Source organism: Coturnix japonica, chromosome 3 (assembly GCF_001577835.2).
Source record: "Coturnix japonica isolate 7356 chromosome 3, Coturnix japonica 2.1, whole genome shotgun sequence".
Classification (NCBI taxonomy): domain Eukaryota; kingdom Metazoa; phylum Chordata; class Aves; order Galliformes; family Phasianidae; genus Coturnix; species Coturnix japonica.
The window spans coordinates 96,672,905-96,691,969 of NC_029518.1; the positions used below are offsets into that span (position 1 = coordinate 96,672,905).

General features: G+C 47.2%; 1 protein-coding gene across 11 annotated transcripts in view; it reads left to right on the forward strand.

Annotated features, from left to right (window-relative positions):
- Window positions 1-19,065, forward strand: part of EXTL3 (exostosin like glycosyltransferase 3) — a 104,286-nt gene that overhangs the window by 22,890 nt on the left and 62,331 nt on the right. For 7 of the 11 annotated variants that reach the window (XM_015859679.2, XM_015859685.2, XM_015859687.2 and 4 more), the window contains one exon: window positions 7,903-7,969. The exons of 1 other annotated variant lie outside the window; for it this stretch is intronic. The gene's annotated coding sequence lies outside the window, so the exon portion shown is untranslated. Of the gene's footprint in view, window positions 1-4,207; window positions 4,345-7,902; window positions 7,970-18,074; window positions 18,288-19,065 lie in introns of those variants that run through there. 3 more of the 11 variants (XM_015859684.2, XM_015859688.2, XM_015859680.2) reach the window with 2 other exon arrangements.

The following is a 19,065-nucleotide window of genomic DNA, read 5'->3' on the forward strand; positions in this document are numbered from 1 at the left end:
CTAAATCTTCCCTCTTTTAACTTAAAACCATTTCCCCGTGTCCTGCTATTGTCAGCCCTTTCCAAGAGTTTACTCCCCTCCTGGCAGTAAGTTCCCTTCAGGTATTGAAAGGCTGCAATGAGGTCACCCTGCAACCTTCTCTTCTCCAGGCTGAACAAACCCAACTCCCTCAGCCTGTCGTCATAGGGGAGGTGCTCCAGCCCCCTGATCATCTTCATGGCTCACCTCTGGACCATAGACAGTCTTGGTTTTCAACAGAAACTGGGAAAAAAGATGGGACGTCTTCACTCGCGCACAGCATTGCCCCCAGGAAAGCTGGTTGTTCCTCATGAGGTTTGGAAGGCTGAGCTCAAGTCCTGCTTTCCCCTCATCTCCTTTTTGTGCCAACAGGAGGAATCCAGCTAAAAGAATTCTGTGCTTACAAAGCGGTGAGTTTTTGTCCTCCAGATCCCAAGCAGCGTGTCCTGTTGTCTCTCATCCTCTGCTAAATCCGCTCTTGTGGGCACGATGCGCTGATTTGAAATAAATTCTAGTCCTTGCTAAATATCTGTCAAATATTGACTTAGTCTGTGGTGTGAGCTGACTAAGCTGAAGTTAATGGTGTAATTTGTGCTTGTTTTGCATGTGCGTATAGGCAGCTTCAATGTGGATGAGCAGGAGTGGAAATGAAGATGTTGCCTTGAATCTATTTCAAGGGGTGGAAAGAGGAGCCTGAGGCCTCCAGCGGCAGTAATGGAAGTAGAGGGGTTGCTAGTAAAGGTGTTGTGTGAGGGTGATTAAAAAACCTGTCTTCCTAATGAATGCAGCCGTGAGACAAAATAGAGGAGAGGCTGTTAATTGTGTGCTATTACAGATGTCTTGAAATGATCTCCTGCACTCTGGTTGGTCGCCATACCCCTGGGATAATCTTTCTTAATCTGCTGAAAATGAGATTGAAAAAACAAGAGACTGGTTGGGATTTCTGTGTAGGTCAGCAGACACAGTGCAGGTATCCGCTGGTTTCATTTATTTTGTGGAAGATAAGATGATCCAGAAGGGCACCAAGGCCTCTCCTGCCCATGGGCGTTCCCCAGGTTCTGGAACAGCTCTATGGACAGTGGCCTTTCATTCTAAAACAAGCTCGCCTTGGCACATGCTCTTTGAGATACGGGCTTGGATCCTCCATAGGCCAGTGCAGAGAAGATACTTGTCAGCCATGAGGTGGGCTGGGATCTGCCTTCTCCCAAGCCTGAAGATGAAACATCAGATGGCAAATGGCTGCAGGACTACCAGGAACCTTCCCAATGCTTTCAAAGGTGCGTGGCTTTTCAGGCCTTTTCAAGCCTTGCTGAAGGGGCCCTATATGGCACACAGCACTTCACTGGCCCAGTTGTACACAGTCCTGATGTCTGGCCAGTGTTACTCAGCCAGCTGCTTCCCACTTCTTTCTCATAATGGACACAGAATATCTGAAGTTGGAAGGCATCCATAAGGATCCTCAAATCCAGTGATAATGGACTTAGTGCCTTAGGGGAGGTTTAGGTTAGATGTATGGGAGATTTGGGTTAGATATTAGGAAGTTCTTCACCCAGAGGGTGGTGATGCACTGGAACAGGTTGCCCAAGGAGGCTGTGGATGCCCCATCCCTGCAGGCATTTAAGGCCAGGCTGGATGTGGCTCTGGGCAGCCTGGGCTGCTGGTTGGTGACCCTGCACATAGCAGGGGGTTGGAACCAGATGGTCTTTGTGGTCCTTTTCAATCCAGGCCATTCTGTGATTCTGTGATTCTATGACTTGAAGCAGCAGTTAAATGGCTGAAGAGTGTTTTGGAGATAGGTGTTGTGAATATGGATTAAATGAAGCTGTTTATTATTAAGGCTGCATTTCAAGCCTCACTGTCTGTGCTAGCAGTATTCAAGTCTTCCTGGCTTATCATGGCATGTGATGAAGTGCTTGCTGCCTGTCTGCCTGTGATCCTCACTGTGGTCGATGGGGACTCATTCATCTGCCAGGCACTGGCTGCTGGCACACAAATTTGTCACCTGTGGCCACTCTCCTCACTGCACCCCGAGTTTTGCTCATTGGAGGCGAGCACTGCTCAGCATCACAAGTGAGCTCTCTGCCTGAGTGCCCATTTCAGGCAGCTGCACGAGGTTCAGCAGCTTTGCCACCGTCAGACAGATCTCTAGATAACCCAGCAAATCTCTTCATTACGAGGGTGGGAAATAATGTGCTTTGATTTACAGATGTTGCCGTACAAAAAGTGCTTATGTGCAGTCTCTGAATGGCAGTATCTGGGTGTGTTTGGCATCCTTAATTTGAGTACTTCCCTTTTCTGAACACATCCTGCATTTCTGTGCACTCTTCTGGACAGAGCCCTCGTTGCATCTGTAATGTGAATGGCCATTTACAGACCAGCAGATAATGGATAATTTTTCAGCAATGTTTCAGGCCAACTTGAGGGATTTCTCTGGGTGAAGAGAGTCCTTGGGAAGAAACACAAAACAAGCACTTCATCTCTATGCTGGCTGTATGGTCAGCTGGGTCGGTAAATGATTGCATTGAAACTATTGGCAGCAAAGCTTAAATATAACCGTGGTGTGCTGTGCAGGTAAGCCATGCTTTTGCTGGGACAAGTGCAGGGAGGGAGAGAAACGATGATGGAGTAGGAAGGCTCTTGCAGGCTGAGCCTGGTTTGAAGAGCTAATGAACTTAGGGTATTAGTTTCTTTACTGTTTAAGATGAGGAGGGCATTTGAATGGGAGGCATTTAGGTCTTTTGTACAGATGTAGCTGTCTGTAGCTAAGCTGTTTCTTTTCTTTCCCTGAGCTCTGCTTTATAGTCAATGGAGAAAAGCAGCCGTTTGTGCAGGACAATTCATCTTGTCCTAAGTAGACATCTTGAACCAATCAAGTTTTATGTGCCCTAAAAGTGCCTGCTTCTTTTGCCAGCTATAGAGAGCCAGATCAGCTCGTTCACATGCAGCAGTAATTGTTCATGGCCAGCCACATCGAACTGAATGAGAAGTGACGTGCACAAGGCCGGGATGGAAAGCTGGAGAGGCTGTTTGAGCTCTGAGCTGCAGCTTCCCCCCTTTGGAAATAACAAAGAGGTGATGTGATGGCTGGATCCAGCTGTGCTGGTTGGTGGCAGGTGGGGCTGTTTCTTCCCATTTCAAGGAGGATCATGGTACAATGATAGATTGCTGTGAGGAAGTTCAAGGGTTTTTCCCCCAGTCTCCTGATCCTGGAAAGATGGACTGGTTTGCCCAGCTAGGAATGATCCAGCTGGATGGGGAGGTGTCTTTGGATTGCTTAGAAATGGACTTGTACTATCACAGGAGGAAGGGGACGCCATGAAGGGCTTTTCCCAGTGATTTTTGTATCTCTGCTCAGATGTTACTGGAGGAAATCACGCTGCAAATGTTTTAACTCTCTGATTTGAGCTGAGACCGTACAAAGCAAACCCTGTGAGCCTGCAAGGGGGGTTTTGTTACAGGAATCAGGCTTATTGTCAGCTGCGGTGTTCAGACCCTTGGGAAATGGTGACCATTGTCTGAGCTATTATTGCTTAATAAAAGCTTTGCATTTGCTCATTCAGAGGCTCAGAAATCTGCTTCTCTGCTTTCAAAAATAACTCGGCGTGAGCCACAATTGGGAGCGTTCAGAGGAAAAAAAGCCTTCCTTGAGGTGCTTCTACCAGTCAGCAGAGAGTGACCGTGTCCGAGTTGTGCTTCATTCCCTGGATGAAAGGTGGTGAGACCTTGCTTCTGTCCTGCCTGAGGTTGGTTTGCTGCAGCATTGGTGGATTTGCTGGGGAGCCCTGATGCTGGGACTGGTGACAGCAGTGGAAGCCTTCTGCTGGTGGCTGGGTGTCTGCAGGTGATGGGACAGCTGCAACTGGTGCCTTTGGCTTTGAGGCTGCCCCAAGAGGCAAAATCCTGTGCCATATGGGCACCAAAGGATGTACAGCACTTAGGGCACCCATTGTGTGGGAATAGTTACATTGCTTGTTTCTTACGCTCTGGTTTTGAAGAGGAGGAAGAACGTATCCAGGTCCAGAATATAAGTGCCCCCCCTTCTCTTTTTTTTATTTAACTCTTGTTTTTTTTTCTTTTTACCACTGGCGTCTAAATACATCCAATAAAAACGCAGCCTGGGGCTCTTTAATGAGGCAATAAGTCATTGCTGCTCCTTCTCTTTTGCAGAAGAAACCACCTCACACACTGGTTTCTCTTTGTGTGAACTCCTGCTTTGCATTTCCACCCATTCATCGTAGCGTGAAGCCTCGCACAAAAGGCAGCAAGAAAAGACTCTGCTGCAAAGCTGAACTCTTGCAAAGGGAAGCGGCGAGTCCGTGGGTCGGGGTGAGCGTCTCTGAGTTTTGAACCTTTAATTTCAGGGAGGAAATGGCTCCAGGAACAGCTCCGCTTTTCAAGCGCGCTGCTGTAGCAAATGGGCTGCGGTTGTGGTTTGGTTTGACAGCTGAAGTCAGGAGCTGCCTGTGAAATCAGATGATGGTGGTGGCTGTGCGTGAAATCTGGGGTGGTTGAGCAGCGCTGTCCTCGATGCACCGTGCTCCTGGAGCTGCATTCCCTCAGTGGCTGTGCCTGCTGGCTGCACAGTGCTGCTGCTTTCACCAGGACATCTGTTGCAGGGGTGGGCTGTGATCTGCAGCACTAAGGTGTGTGAATGGGGGAAGAGGTGAGCTTGTTTCAGAAGGGCTCTTTCCCTTTTTATTTATTTTTTTCCTATTTTTCCTATTCCCCCACAGCTCGCAGTTGGCACGTGGCAACCTCCTGGGGTTCAACAAAGCCAAGTGCAGAGTCTGCGCCTGAACTCACAGCAGCCCCTGCTATCAATACGAGCTGGGGGTGTAAGGATAGAGCAGCCCTGTTGGAAAGGACCTGGGGGTAATGATGGATGGCAGGTGGGTTATGAGCCAGCACTGTGCCCTGGCTGCCCACAATGCCTGCAGTATCCTGGGCTGCATCTAAAGAAGCGTGATGCCCCGTCCTTGGAGGTGTTCAAGGCCAGGTTGGACAGGGCCCTGGGCAACCTGATCTAGTAAAGGTGTATGTTTGGTGGCCCTGCTAGGCAGGGGGGTTGGAACTACATGATCCTTGAGGTCCCTTCCAACCCGGGTCATTCTGTGATTCTGTGAAGCGTGGCCAGCAGGGCAATGGGGTGATACTGCCATTCTGTACAGTTCTAGTGAGGCCTCACCTGGATTGCTGCATCCAGATGTGGAGTCCTGAGTACAGGAGAGACATGGAGGTGTTGGAGTGTATCCAGAGGAGGAGCCACAAAAATGATCCATGGAATGGGATGCCTCTTATAGTGTGCAGCCTGGAGAAGAGAAGGCTGTGAGGTGACCTGAGAGCAGCCTTTTGGTACCTGAGAGAGGGTTGTAGGAAAGGAAGGGACAGGCTCTATCAGGGTCTGTTGTGATAGGACAAGGGGAAATAGTTTCAAGCTGAAAGAGAGGAGATTTAGGTTGGATTTAAGGATGAAGATTTTTACAATAGGGGTGGTGAGGCACTGGCCCATGTTGCCCATAGAGGGGGTGGGTGCCTGGTCCCCTGCAGACAGCCAAGGTCAGGCTGGACGGGGCTGTGAGCTGACCCTGCTCATTGCTGGCAGTGGCACAAGATGGTTTTTAGGTGTTCTTTTTAACCCAGACAATTCTGAGATGAGTCTGAGTTGCCCTCGATGGGGTGACAAGCCATAAGCTGGGGCTCCTTTTTCCAAAGCTGGATTGGGAAGCTCTGCTCCTTCTCCATGGCTTTGGAGCAAGAGGAGGAGGGAGCCTTTGCAGCTCCGTGCTGTGATGGAGGACTGAAAGTCTGTGTCGTGTTTTAGTGCAGAATACAATGGGTCTGTGAGCAATTGTTTCACCACGAGCTGTGTCAAAGCAGCTGTGGAAGAAGAGGAGCTGACTGAGCTTTCAGAGATGCCAATCTTCATGAGAAGCTTCTGGGGGCCGGCAGGCAGTGCTGGGGTTTGGAATGTAATACCTCTTTTGATGGGCAGTCAAACCCCAGCAGTCAGACAGAGCTGGGCCGCGCATTTACAGACTGTGCGTTCATTTGTTCGTGCTCATTGAGGCCCGTGGATAAATCATTAACTGCAATAGTGGAGCAGCAGCCAGGTGCCCACTGAGCCGCGTTCTCTCTCCGCTCCCCAGCGCTGTGTTTCCTCTGGCTGCCTAATCCACAAAATCCAGCTGTTTGCAGAAGCGGCCTCTCAGTTATTAACGTTAATTAGCCAAGTTCTGCTCTACGAATATCCCTGCGATACGCTCTTCCAAAACATACAAAGCACTAAGCCCGTGTAACGAGCACGTCTGGAGCCATCGCTAATTGGCTGCATCCCTCTGAGGACACATCCACCTCTTGGGAATGGGAGCTTTGCTGTTGTGCTGCTGGGAGCTGCTCCCCTCTGGGCCCTCTCACAGACCTTTGCAGTAGTTGTGCTGTTAGATTTCTGGCCTTCGCTTTAATCATTAGTTTCTCTTCTGTGCGTTCTGCTTAATAACCAGCTCCGTTTTTAATGTTATTTATTACCGCATTTGTCATTAGTGCGTTATTGTAATCAGCGCCGACGAAGCGCCGTGTTTGATCTATCCTCCAGGTGGGGGGTTGTGATTTAAGTGCTCTTCTGAAAAGCTTTTATGCCATGAGAGAGGCTCTAAATTTCTGCCTCCCAATCCCCATCCCACAGCACCACCTCCTCCTTCCAGCTCTGTGCCAAGGAGAGTCACTTCCCCTGCAAACAGTGCTCTGTGCTCTATAGGTAACAGCAGGGCTGCAAAGGAGAATCGACTTAGGCTTGAGTTTTCATGTCTGTTTGGGTTGAAGAAGCAGGTGTTGTATGTACGATAAGGAGGGCTGTTCTCCAAGTACATGCTTTGTCCTTAATGTAAAACGTTTGGTCTCATCCAGTAAACTCGTGGTTTTGCCATTTGATTATAATTTGCATTTAGATTGGCTGCCTGAAGGGGAGATGGGGCTGAGTCCTGTGCAGGTCTGACTGAGAGTAATGGCATTTACATAAAAACCATTAGCTCTGTTATTGAGAAACATGAAAAACACCCATTTGGAGTAATTTTCTGATGAGGAGTCTTTAATATAAGCACACAATAGTGCAACATCAGTCCCTCTCCTGCCCCTCATCCCTCCTCACTGACCCCTTGTTGTTTTAAGTTTGGATTGAGATTTTATTGGCAGGGAGATGAGGAGGTTCCTATTTTCCTATTCCATTCCTGTGAAGTCATCTCTGTGCATGGTAGGGAATTATTGAATGCCCATCTTAAGAGGGGTGTCTATTAATTGAATGTGGATTTAATATCTTTCTGGAGCACACTTGGTGTGTGAGTGATGTATATTAACGCATATGGCTAGTGATGCGTTTTGCTTTTCTTTGTATCAGAACACCACACCATGGGTATTCTGCTTAATCACAGTGGGGTTAAGCAGCAGTTGAGCAGCTTCTTATTACAGGGGTAAAGTTTGTTGAACCACTGTGTCTGTGTGTGCTGGATCACAGCCCTTCTGATCCTTCTGGGTTGCATCCTGCAAAGGGAGTTCTTATTCCCCATGTAATAGGCGGAGCACACGTGTGATGGTGCTTTTGGTGGTCAGTGCGTGTCACAAATAGATGTGGTTCTCTGTAGCAACCAAACTTTGTACCTTTGGTGCTGCTCTATTAAATAAATACCTTGCTTTACCCTAGGATGAGGCTGGGCCTTGTTGAGAGCCTCTGGAGGCAAGCAGTGCCGTAGCTGATCTCAGGCATTGCAGCAGTGCTCTGGGCTATGCCAGCATCCTTAATGTTACAGAGGGTCTGCCTGGCTTTCCTCAGCTAATCTACTTCTTGGATCTGTCACTTTGTTTTTACTTAGAGCTTTTTTCCCTCTCTGATAGGATCCAGGTGAATGAGTGGACAGCTGGCTGCAGAGGAGAGACAGATTCTGTTTGATCACCTTCTCCAGTAAGTACCCTTATGTTTCTAGGATGGGACTTTTAGTGCCTACTGCTGTGACGCTGTGTGGTGTCTTCAGGATGACTTCACTGGAGAGGAGCATTAATTCTGCTTATTTGGACAACGCTGCCATAGAAATACCAACTCCTTTGGCTTAACTCTTGTTTTGCTTTGGGAGAAGCGGTAATTAATGGTTCTATCTCCTTTTATCCCAAGTGCTACATTCTGCCCGTGCCCCTCTTCCAGCAGAACAAAGAGCCAATACAGTTGTGCCTTGTACCTGTTGGAGGCTGTGGGAAATCTATGCTGAAGGCGTTTCCACATAATTTAATCATGTGTCATGTGTGGTTTCCTGTGCTGCAGAGCAGAAGAGGCCCTGGGGTCAGGAGAGCAACAGTTCACCTGCTCTGTTCCAGCCTTGCTGAACTCAGTGAGGAGGGAGGATGAGGAACCTGCTCAGATGCAGGGGTTACTCTTAGAGGCATGCTGTGAAATCAGTTAAATGAGGCTTGGCTTGACTTATGGGATGGAAAGAGTATGAAGAAAGCACTGGAGAGTGTTGCCTAGAATGGGGTGAGGATGTTTTTTGTTTGTTTGTTTTTTTCTCTCTGGAAGTAAAGGAGAAAATTCTTATTTCATGGGGACTTTTTACACATTAAAATATCTTGCACGCACGCTAATGGGCTGTTTTAACAAGCCTGTGCTTTATGAGGTGTCTACAAATAGTGTTAAACTTGTTACCGTGAGGGACTTCAGTTAATACATACTGGTTAAGTGGAACGTCTTGGCCCATCTGGTGTATAGCCAGGCTGAAGGAGTTAACTGCCCACTGTAGGCATCTGCAGGCTGACTCTCAGCTTTGGGATGTAAAATGCAGGCACAGACACAGCAGGTGAGCGTGGGAGCTGCGATGGCTGAGACAGCTGCGCAGTTAATTGCATTCTAATGACCCTGGCAGGCCACTCACCTAAGGATAACATGAGGAATTTCAGAACTGAAGGTGTTCATGAACCAAAGACAAGGGGAAACTGGATGGACAGGTCTAATCCTGAGCGTGTTTAGAGTCAAATCTGCTGACTTCAGTAGCTAAAATGAGTCAATATCATTGAATTCTCTTTCTCCTTGCGTATCGTAAAGAGAGCACTGTAAGTTGTAGCCTGACAGCTGTGCAATCTGCACAAGGCCACAAGGCTTCCCCAGGGCATGATTTGGCTGCGGAGCACTTCTTTCAGCCGATGCTGTGTGTGGCAGGCTCAGCACTGACCTTCAGAACCAGGTATGCTATTGTGGGTCTGATGAAGAACAGAAGTAGGGGACAAAGGTTTGAGGTCTGAAGTCCCTTTGTAGGGCAGAAGATTGTGATTAAAGCAAGAAGTCTGCATATGTGAATTCAGATCAGCAGGAGATGTTGGAAGCAAGTTCTGTCTTTGATTGCCATAGATCGGAATGGGAAAAGAAACTGTTTCATAGAAGTCCTTAACAAGTCATCGTTTCTTAAGACTGTGCCCTAAATGTCTAAATATCTGGGCTGGGGTTGTAGTATTAGGAAGCTTCTCTTCAAGCATCACATGAGGCTTCGTGACTTGGCAGGAGAGCTACATGCTGGGGGAGGCTGTATTGCAGGGCCCGTGCTGTAAATGGATGTGGTTGATGCTTCCAGTATTCCAGACCGACAGATCCAAAGCTGATTCTGCTGTTCTCATTACGGGTGATGTTCAGTGACTTTGACCTCTTGGCTGCTCTTCTGCCTTCTCCTTCTGACAAGAAATCTGGTTGTGGTGCATATCTGGGTTTTCCTCTCTTGAACGTTCTTGAAATCCTACTTGTTAGAATCCTGAAAGAGCCATTTGGTTTGGGACTCGGGCCTTTAGTTTCAGTGCTGTGTTTATAACCCTGGAAAAGAGGCCAGGAATGTTGTGTGCTCCACATAATAATAAGCCATAGATATGTGGTTGTTTTCTTTTTTTCTAAAAGGCAGAAATTTGTGCCTAATGTAAAGTCTGTATCAGAAAAGCTATGAATAAACCTGATGCATTCCAGTGCACTGAGTCACTAGGACAGTGTGGTATTTAACAAAGAGCCCTGGCAGATATTGTGTGCCTTTGTGCCGATGCTGTCAGCCGGGATATGTGACGTATCTTTGTATCCTGCAGCAATTTCAGGAAACTAAATGGCTGTTTGCATGCACCACCTCTTCTAAATGGGGACACAAAGTGCTTCGGATGTTAAAGCTTCTCCCACCCTCCATTGGTTAAGAGGGGAAGTTGGATCAAAAAAAACCAGAGTAGTTCTTATCTGGCAAAACACAGAACTGTGTCATCTAACAGGTATTAATCCTGCCAGGAAGAGACACGCTCCTCCATCCCCTGTGCTTTGCATAAGCGCTGTTTATTTTATTAGCGCTGTGACTTCCCAAAAGTAAAACTGAAATACAACACGATTAAACTCTTAGCGTTGTAGTCCCACGTCTGCGATGATGGTCTGCAAACTGACGTGCCTGGGGCTGAGCCAGCTCTGTGGTTTTGTATTTCAGCCCTGACTCACATGTATGGCTTTTGTGCTACTCTACGGTGAATCACAGCTCCCTCGAGTGTGGTTAAGGTCCTGCCCTGTGGTCAGGCTGAGAAGCCAGGTTCTCAAGTCACAGTTTTCTTCCTCAGCACTGAGTCACAGCTCTGTGACCGATCTAGTGAAGTGTTTCCCTGTGTTCAGTGTGAATCTCCACGGCCTTGGGCACCTTGTACATCCCTTGGACAGGGGATGTACATGGCACGAGGAGCAGGAGAGATGCGTATAGAAGCCATTGGATGATCAGGACTCTGTCACTACTCAAAGTGTTCCAGTGATGGACCCTCAGCCTGAGATTTTACATTCTTTCCTCTCCCTCTTCTTGTATATACTAGTTCTTTCTCATTGTTCTTTATGCATACATGAAGTTACATGCAGCTGGCTCACTAACCTTCAGGCAGCCTACAGTGATAATTGCAGGTACAGTTTAGTAAGATAGTAAATGGAGAGTCATTTTTAATGTGGTTAGGGTCCAAACAGCCAAATAACTGTTTCTCTTGTAGAGTTCAATGTTATTTTTGGCTAGGAAGTCCTTACAGGGTGCAAGTGTGCCAGACATCCATCTCTACAACAGATCAGCTCTTCCTGGACAGCATTGGAACACTCTATTTGTCCTGGTATAGTACAGTGGCTGAATAACATGGCCAGCATGGTAAAGGGTTGTAACATGCTGAGTTTGCACAGGAAAAAAGCTCACGATGGAGCCACTCCATATAGTTTTAGTCCTCATTCTGCTTGGAGCAAAGGACAGTGTGGTGTGCTTGCTGGGATCCCTGCTCTGAATGGGGAGCTCAAGGAAACTGACTTACACCATCACCCAATTTCTTTTTCGTTTAATACAGCCGCTGAACTTTGGGCTTGAGGCTGCATGGGACAATGCTGTAATGGTGCAGTGGTAACAGGGAGCCTTTGTGCCGCAGTGACAAAGCCAGCTGTATGTGCTGAAGTGCTTCTGCTTGCTAAGCCTGGAATATCAGTCCCAGTTCTGTTCTCCTCCCTTTCCCTGCAGGAATTGGTTTGTACTTAGGTAGAATAAATCACTGTTTGTGTGTTTATTTCTTTTCTGCTTACAGTTCTCATTGAATCCCACAGTGGGTAAGAGAGGGAGAGCTCAAGTCAGGCTAAAATCATCATGTTTTGAACAGATTTGCAGTTCTCCATCCTTCCTATCCTCTTGGCGTTAGGTTTTCTTCCCCCAGCATTAAAGCACAATGCTCAGCTCTTCCTCAGTTGTCTTCTCCAGGCTGTTCCCTGGGCTCATTGCTGAGCTGCTCCTGGGGCAGTGTCTGAGCAGGTTCTCCAGCCATATTTGCCGTGCTGTCTCTGCTACAGCTGTGCAGGGATGGTCTCATAGAGAAGAAATGAAGTATGTGAGCATGGATAACTGTGGGATGACACGAGGCTTTCCCTGCAAACTGAAGAATACCTTGGCTCTAGCCTGCATCCTGACCAGGTAAATCAGTCCAGATTACCTCCAGATTTGCCAGAGGGATGTTATGTGTGGGTAATAGATGATCTTGAATGCTATATGGAGGCCAAGGAGCTGACCCAGCAGTGATCCTCCTTGTAGCTGCTTTGCTTTGCTCTCTTGTCTTCCATCAAGCCCCACAGGTACTGTAGCAGCGACGTATGGTTCTTTGGCTTCCCTCAGTGCCTCCTGAGTGCAATATTACTCACGTATCCAAGGCTGATTGGAAGTAATTCAGGTATGTCTGGACTTTGGCACCTGGGATTGGAGCGGTGTTGCAGACTGTTAACAAGACTAGAAAGTACAAAACCTGAAAACAGACCATAACTTGCCTGTGATAGGAGAATGTTCCAGCGGTTATTTAATAACAAAGCTATTTCAGAGTGGTTAAAAAAGTATTAAAGGGGCTCTCCAGGGGTCTCACATTACTATAGGAACAACTGGGAGGCAGGGAACAAGTTAAATAATGTTTGTCAGTGGTACTAATTTGCTTCTGCGAGTAAAATCTATAGACAGCTGGAGGTAAACACTTCATGAATAGCCTCGGACTTGATGAAAGACTGAGCAGTGGAGTTTCAGTTTGGATAAAAGTACATCATCTCGTGTTGTCAGCTGGAGCCACTGCTGCACTGCGGGTTTGCAGGGAAGTTTGGAGCAAGGCCCCTAGGAATGATTGGAGAAGCACGAGTGAAATCCTCCTTTTGTGTGACTGAGGATGTTTCCAGTGCAATTTGATCACAGAAGGCCTCAATATGAAAAGGATTTGCTTTGTGGAATTGTTCTGTCATTACTCAGCAGGGTAATTGACTTCTGATGAGGAAGAAAATAAAGCTGAACGTGTGTGTTTGAGGTTATAAAGTCCTCTTCAAAAGGCAGAGCTCTTAAACAGCGACAGCTCAGACAAGAACAGGATGCTTGTGACTCCTTTATGCCGGCGTTGATGGAACAGCTGTTGTTGTTTAAACTTGTTTCTCCTTTCTTCTTGCTCCTTTCTCCTCCTGTTGTAAATCAAAGGATGAAGAGTGGGAATAAATGTTGTTAGCTTATAAAAAGACAAGGTTATGAAATGTTTCATTTTTGGAAATGGTTTTGTCCTGTGAATCATAGAATGCCCTGGGTTAAAAAGGACCACAATGACCATCTGGTTCCAACCCCCTGCTGTGTGCAGCGTCACCAACCAGCAGCCCAGGCTGCCCAGAGCCACATCCAGCCTGGCCTTGAATGCCTGCAGGGATGGGGCATCCACAGCCTCCTTGGGCAACCTGTTCCAGTGCCTCACCACCCTCACTGTAAAGAAACTTCTCTTTATATCCAAACTAAATCTCTGCTCTTTTATTTTGAAATGATTTCCTTTCACCCCATCACAGCAGACTCTGCTAAGGACTCTGTGCCCTTCTTTCTTGTTGCCTCCCTTTACGTTACTGGGCTGAAGTTTCGTTTCTGTTTCTATGTGCAAGCTTCAGCCTGGACCTGTTTTAGACATTGCTGCAGGAAAAATTACCTGGAAACCTGAATCTTTAATAGTTGGCACTGAAGAGTCAGGTTATGACCCTGCCTGTTAGTGTTTCCACTTCTGAAAAGAGACAGGATGTGGGTGGCTGACCTGGAATGGGTTCAGCAGCATTGCACAGTGCCTCAACCCTCTGTGCAAACATCCAGCTGTGGCTGCTGCTCTGGATGATGCAGATCTTACAGGTGTACTTCAAGTCTTACAAGGGCACTCTCAGAATAGAGCTTTAATTTGGGAGAAGTGGAAGAGGAACGCTTTGCTGCTTTGAAACCACCCCTTAGGAGGGGAAAATGCACTTCTTCCCATTCCTCCTGAATCCTCTGCTTCATCTTGTGCTGATCTGGCTGCTCTCTTTCCCTGTAGATGGGTTTAGTGCCCTTTTAATTCTGCCTAGAGCCCTTACTGTGGGGCAATGCAGAGCTGATGCCTTTGAGAGGGATAGTAAGCCTTCTTTAGGTCTCTGGGGAACTAATTTATAGGATACTCTTGGGTTTGCCATTCAAGCGTGTCTTTGTTGCTGTACGCTTCTACCTTTGAGATGCAGTGAGGTGGTTCATCAGGTCTGCTGCTGGCTGTGGGACTGTAAGCACAGTTCTTGATCTGTCAGATTCTGCTGCTGGTTAACAGTGATAGGACGAGACATATTCGCCTCAAGTTGTGCCAGTGGAGGTTCAGGTTGGATATTATTTCTGCTCTCAAAGGGTGGTGATGCAGTGGCACAGCTGCCCAGGGAGGTGGTGGGGTCACCGTCTGTTCCCAAACTGTGGGGATGTGGCACTGAGGGATATGAGCACCAGTGGGTTGGGGTTGGTGGTTGGCCCTGGTGATCTTAGAGGTCTTTTCCAACCCGAATGATTCTATAAATTGACAAAATATTTGTCTTGAAATCGGATGGTTCAGTAATTCTGGTCCAAGTTAGATTTCGTTATTCTTTCTCAGCACATTGTGGATTCGGCCCTCAACCTTTTGACAGAGGAACTTTTATATAATTAGCAGTAGTTTTATTTTACAAGTGACACCAACAGACCGGGATGTGTGGGAACAGAGTAACTTTGCTCTTGCCAGCAGTGATAGCACTGATGTATTATTGTCTGAAGTTGGATATTATTTCCATACAGTAAGAAGTCCTTGTATATTTAAAGTGTTTATAGCTGCATATTGTTTTTCAAACTATAGTTAGGAAAAAATAAAGGGACAGAAGTTGGCTTCTTGCTGCTGAAGCAGAATGTCTGAAATAGAAGTGTGTCTGCATCTGCCACGAACATGGAGTTCACATGCTCTAGAAACCTCTTAAAGTGGAGCAAAGCCTGAATGGGAAAAGCTCTTTAAAAGCTCTGTGGGAAATCCCAGACCAACAGGGGGTAGATGGAAATATCAACAGGAGGAAGCAGCCATGTCTTCTGCCCACACAGCATAGAGTCTGTGCTCGGAGAGGCTTTCTGCTTGAGGAGAAGGTGAGGATGCAGAGTGGCTGAGGGAGGTGAGTGGTGAAACCCAACGCATGATGCCATCACTGAGTGGTACTCATGGGCAAATGGAGGCTGTGCTGCCTGAGATGGATGATAAGTGAATAGGCCGAGAGCAGTGTAGGTCACAACCTGTCAAGTGACTCTTGGAAGCAGTAATGAGCAGCAGCCCGAGCCCAAGTAAAGTCATCTTTAGTTTTTTTCACTTTCCTCCTAAACCTGTGATCATTCCTCTCCTCGGGCAACCTGTCCTTCACCACCATTAGCTTTGTCTCCGTTTTTTTCTACCTTCACAAACGGAACCACTTTAATGACAATTGATGTCTGCTCCTGTGGGGTGGAGAGCACTGTGGTGATATCAAAGCATTTATAATAGAATAGCTCGTCCTTGTGTTGGGAGGGGAATAATGGATGTGAGATACGGCTTTATAGTTAGAAAGCTATCTAAATTTAGAGTGCACTTGTGCATTGTAGCTGAACTGATACATTGTCAAGCCAGTGCTGCAAAAGAAGGTTCAGCTCCCAGCGTTGTGCTCCCACTGATCTTTTTGTGCTGCTGTGTGCCTGATTCCTCCCAGCCCAACTCCCCGAATCAGCTCACTGAGGACAGCTTGGAAGCAGGGGAAGACATCTCTTTTCTGCAGCAAGATGGCATTAGATCTGCTGAGCTACGGCGCAAAACCACATTCTAAGTGAAGTCCCACATGTTAGTGTTTGAAAGGTATTTGCAGTTGTTCAGCTTCCTCTCACAGAATTGTTATGGTTGGAATAGGCCTCCAAAGTCACTAACGCCAACCCTCAGTCCATCACCACCACTGCCCACATCCCTCAGTGCCACATCTCCATGGATCTGGAACACCTACAGGGTTGGTGATCCCACCACCTCCCCATGAGAAGCTATGTGTGGGGCAACCATCAGAAAAGCAGTGCTTTTGTATTATGGTGCTTTCCCAAATCAGTTGACTCCCCTGGAAATGGTCATGTTCGCTTACAGCCACCTTGCTCCAAAAAATAGTGCAGGAATTGTGGGCAGGTTGTTTATGCAGCATATGCTCTGTGATGTGTTCTGTGCTAGAGCCAACTTGGAAAGAGAATGAAAAAAAGAAATGTTTTTTTGCTCGTTCTTGCTGGATACTTAATGGAGCTCATTGGCAGCAGAGTGTTCCCTCCCCAGGGATCTTTCTAGAGTCATTAGGCTCAGTGAAGGATGATCTGGAAGAGTCTGCCTGTAAGAAACTGCTGCTTCTCTGAAGTGTGAAACGTTTCCTGGCTGTAGGAGCTGTCAGCCACCCCTGAGCAGCTGCAAAGAGATAACAGAGGAGCTGGGAAGGGCAGGCTGAGAGGTTAGTACCTGTCTGTGAATATATAATATATAGGGGCCAAAAATCCTTCAACTTAAGATAGTGCTGCACCTGCCAAGGGAGGTGGGCAGGAATTTGCTGCTGTATGTTGTGCTGCAGGGTCCTCACAGGGAGATGGATGTCCCAGCTGAGCCCCAAAGCCATAAGCATTCATTGGAAGGACCCCAGGACAGCAGCCAGGTACAGTCAGTGCAGCTGCATCACATTGCAGTGTGTTAAAACGGAGCAGCGGTTCTTGTCTGGAGGTGCCTTGGTTGGAAGGTGTCATCAAGGTGAGGTGTACCGCAAAGGAATAGATTTCTGTAGGACTTGTTTGCTGTGCAGTGGATGCATTTAATAGTGTCACAGTATTTACTCATTTATTTAGAAGCCAGTGGCATAGGTGAGATTTCAAGCCAAAAAAAACATAAAAATAAAAGACACTGTCACTAAAAATGCAGTTGAGATGCATTATCTTAACTCCTGTGTTACCTCCGTCCTCAGTGAGCAGATTGGAGAAGCAGCAGAGAGCTGGATGGTGAAGGAAACAACCTGCAGCACGGGAAGAGCTGGAGCTGGGTCTGGGAGCAATGGTCATATCTGGGTCCCCACAAAGGCAGGAGGTCCTCACCTCCTGTGCTGCAGGCAGGGAAACGTGTCTGGAATGATGCTGAACCTGAGTAAAATATTCTAGACGGTGAGACTGGATGGTTTGAATGGCAGCTCGTATCCCTGAGCTCCTATTTCTTGACAGGTATTTTAGTCGGAAGAATGCTTTGACTCTGTGTGCTCACCGCATAGTAAGCCCCATAGGTGCACTGGTAATTGCTGCTGAGCTGGTACGTCCAAGGGATTTGAGATGGACTCTGCTTCACCTGGGCATCAGTTGTCTCTATAGCAAGAGCAAGACCCGTGTTTGTCTGGCCTGAGGGCAATGGGCATCACTCAGCAGCTGCTGCATGTGCAGCACTGTAAGGCACGTGGGGGCTTTATCAAGTGTTAAAGAAGAAATTAAAATGAAAACAAGGTTTTAAGCTATATATTTTACACTGTGCTCATTTCCCATCTTCTCCCAGGCTGTGTGTATGTTGAAATGAAATGTTTAAGAAGTAGTTGATTTTATGGCTTTTGCTATCTAAAGTCTTTGGATGTGCTCCACTTATTCTTGGGTTCCCTTTCCATTTGCATCATTAGATGCATTTCCATATGAGATACATATGTAATCAGCCGTCTGAAGGGCATTTTCAGATGGGGAAGAACTCCAAATATTCATATTCTCATGGTAAGACTGCAAGGCTGTGTATTTTAGTTCACACAGTGTGTTTATGCATATTCTTCCCGTCCCTGCAGATGTTCCCAGCTTCCCTTTATAGATCCCAAGCACTGACCCTTCTCTTGAATACAAACTTCTCCATGTCAGTTGAGCTAATAACTGCTTTGGGTTTTGTTAGATGTCAGCTCTATTCTGCAGAAGACGGGAATGCGGGTGTCTCGAATTCTTCATGCCTCTCCTTGATAAATATTTCACCAGCCTTTCTTTCTCCCTGCTCTCACTCAGGACACTGGATGACATTTGCACTAACAGCGTTTTGTTTTATCGTGCTGAAGAGCAGCGCATAGATATCAGCACATGGAATAGGCAGCTCCTTTGGATCGGTGGCAGTTGCTGTTGATGGCTAGGCATAAAGCCACCTTCAGATACTTGGTGTGCCGATACGATGCGTAATTAGAGGGAGGATGGATGAAACTTGTTTGCTGCTGGATTCACAGGCACTTGCCTGGGGCTCAGCGAGGAGGAACTCAGCCAAAGCTGAGGCTCCAGTCCCTGATTGGAGCATCGCGTGGGGGAGATGAGGAAGCATTCCTCCTCTAACAGCACAGCAGAGCTGCTGTGACCACAGGACTGGGCTGACAAGGACATTTTTCCCTCCCTGCTGTGGAGCTCTTGAACTGGTAACGCATGATCTGAGTGTAGGTGAGTGGCCTGAGAGCGTGGGATGGGCTGTGACCGTACGGCGGGTGGCTGGAAAGCAGTGCTGGGAAGCAGCAGAATCACAAGGAATGGAGCAGAAGTGAGGGAGGCATTTCACAGCGGGAAGCCCTGTAGTCTCTCAAGGCTGAATCACTGTGATAAAGAAAACTCAAAGGAAGAGCAGTTGCTTGTTGTTGTTGTTGTTTTTAACAAATCATAAAGGGGCGGTATTGCTTTACAGCCCATCTGCAGTATTTGTGTTCACCTCTGCTGTTGATCTGCACAGCCAGAGCTGTCTTGCTACCTTGTGAAGTCAAGGTTTCTGCTGGGGGAAAACAGAATCATCATCAGCTCTGCCCTGGCAATGTGCTGGGGACAGCTGCTGGTCTGGGAAGGGTGATGTGTGCTTTTGATGCTGTGTGTATCTATGGGGCATTTCATAAGTAGAAAGAGCAGATACCTGATGTGAAAAGCACCAGAAATATTCATTCCCTTCTGTACAAAATCAGGATAAATACTTTTTGATCTGCCAAAGTGGGCTGTGTGGATTTAATTAACGTTAGCAAAATGCTCGTGGATAGCATCTTTCATCTGAGCATGTAAAGGCAAAATATATTCTAGGCATTCTCACTCAGCTTTGCAATTACTCCTCCAGCTGTCGCGAGCTGTGCCAACAAAAACTACTCTCCTGTCATCAAGGGATTGTTGATGCCTTGTGACTTGTTTTGATTTTGGTGTTCTCTCCCCCAACTCATTCTCCATGTTCTCTATGCAGAATACA